Genomic DNA, 2,536 nt, shown 5'->3' on the forward strand with positions numbered 1-2,536 from the left:
TTAACTTGTTGCGATTCGTTTGAGCCGCTACGTGCAAACATGAGTCGCATTTCTGAGCCTAACCCGCGCAAGCTGGATGACAGCGTTTTGCACATCATGCCAAAAATGCCTGTAAGGCTTTGTGTGTATTGGTGCGATTCGTTTTAGCCGCTACGTGCAAACTTGAATCGCATTTCTGAGCCTAACCCGCGCAAGCTGGGTGGCCGGGTTTTGCACATCATGCCTAAAAGTGTCTGCAAGGCTTTGTGTTTATTAACGTGTTGCGATTCGTTTTAGCCGCTATGTGCGAACTTGAATCGCAGTTCTGAGCCTCACCCGCCCAAGCTGGATGACCGCGTTTTGCACATCAAGCCTAAAAGTGCCTGTAAGGCTTTGTGTGTAGTAACTTGTTGCGATTCGTTTTAGCCACTACGTGCAAACTTGAATCGCATTTCTGAGCCTAACCCGCGCAAGCTGGAAGACCGCGTTTTGCACATCATGCCTTAAAGTGCCTTTAAGGCGTTGTGTGTATTAACTTGTTGCAATTAGTTTTAGCCGCTATGTGCAAACTTGAATCGCAGTTCTGAGCCTAACCCGCGCAAGCTGGATGGCCGCGTTTTGCAAACCATGCCTAAAATTGCCTTTGTGTTTATTAACTTGTTGCGATTCGTTTTTGCCGCTATGTGCGAATTTGAATCGCAGTTCTGAGCCTCACCCGCGCAAGCTGGATGACCGCGTTTTGCACATCAAGCCTAGAAGTACCTGTAAGGCTTTGTGTGTATTAACTTGTTGCGATTCGTTTTAGCCGCTACGTGCAAACTTGAATCGCAGTTCTGAGCCTAACCCGAGCAAGCTGGATGACCGCGTTTTGCACATCATGCCTAAAAGTGCCTGTAAGGCGTTGTGTGTATTAACTTGTTGCGATTCGTTCGAGCCGCTACGTGCAAACTTGAGTCGCATTTCCGAGCCTAACCCGCGCAAGCTGGATGACCGCGTTTTGCACATCAAGCCTAGAAGTGCCTGTAAGGCTTTGTGTGTATTAACTTGTTGCGATTCGTTTGAGCCGCTACGTGCAAACATGAGTCGCATTTCTGAGCCTAACCCGCGCAAGCTGGATGACCGCGTTTTGCACATCATGCCAAAAATGCCTGTAAGGCTTTGTGTGTATTAACTTGTTGCGATTCGTTTGAGCCGCTACGTGCAAACATGAGTCGCATTTCTGAGCCTAACCCGCGCAAGCTGGATGACCGCGTTTTGCACATCATGCCAAAAATGCCTGTAAGGCTTTGTGTGTATTGGTGCGATTCGTTTTAGCCGCTATGTGCAAACTTGAACCGCAGTTCTGAGCCTAACCTGCGCAAGCTGGATGACCGCGTTTTGCACATCATGCCAAAAATGCCTGTAAGGCTTTGTGTGTATTAACTTGTTGCGATTCGTTTGAGCCGCTACGTGCAAACATGAGTCGCATTTCTGAGCCTAACCCGCGCAAGCTGGATGACAGCGTTTTGCACATCATGCCAAAAATGCCTGTAAGGCTTTGTGTGTATTGGTGCGATTCGTTTTAGCCGCTACGTGCAAACTTGAATCGCATTCTGAGCCTAACCCGCGCAAGCTGGGTGGCCGGGTTTTGCACATCATGCCTAAAAGTGTCTGCAAGGCTTTGTGTTTATTAACGTGTTGCGATTCGTTTTAGCCGCTATGTGCGAACTTGAATCGCAGTTCTGAGCCTCACCCGCCCAAGCTGGATGACCGCGTTTTGCACATCAAGCCTAAAAGTGCCTGTAAGGCTTTGTGTGTAGTAACTTGTTGCGATTCGTTTTAGCCACTACGTGCAAACTTGAATCGCATTTCTGAGCCTAACCCGCGCAAGCTGGAAGACCGCGTTTTGCACATCATGCCTTAAAGTGCCTTTAAGGCGTTGTGTGTATTAACTTGTTGCAATTAGTTTTAGCCGCTATGTGCAAACTTGAATCGCAGTTCTGAGCCTAACCCGCGCAAGCTGGATGGCCGCGTTTTGCAAACCATGCCTAAAATTGCCTTTGTGTTTATTAACTTGTTGCGATTCGTTTTTGCCGCTATGTGCGAATTTGAATCGCAGTTCTGAGCCTCACCCGCGCAAGCTGGATGACCGCGTTTTGCACATCAAGCCTAGAAGTACCTGTAAGGCTTTGTGTGTATTAACTTGTTGCGATTCGTTTTAGCCGCTACGTGCAAACTTGAATCGCAGTTCTGAGCCTAACCCGAGCAAGCTGGATGACCGCGTTTTGCACATCATGCCTAAAAGTGCCTGTAAGGCGTTGTGTGTATTAACTTGTTGCGATTCGTTCGAGCCGCTACGTGCAAACTTGAGTCGCATTTCCGAGCCTAACCCGCGCAAGCTGGATGACCGCGTTTTGCACATCAAGCCTAGAAGTGCCTGTAAGGCTTTGTGTGTATTAACTTGTTGCGATTCGTTTGAGCCGCTACGTGCAAACATGAGTCGCATTTCTGAGCCTAACCCGCGCAAGCTGGATGACCGCGTTTTGCACATCATGTCTAAGCGCCTGTAAGGCGTTGT

This window comes from Amblyomma maculatum, chromosome 5 (assembly GCF_055883805.1).
Source record: "Amblyomma maculatum isolate TAMU_Amacu chromosome 5, ASM5588380v1, whole genome shotgun sequence".
NCBI classification, from domain to species: Eukaryota; Metazoa; Arthropoda; class Arachnida; order Ixodida; family Ixodidae; genus Amblyomma; species Amblyomma maculatum.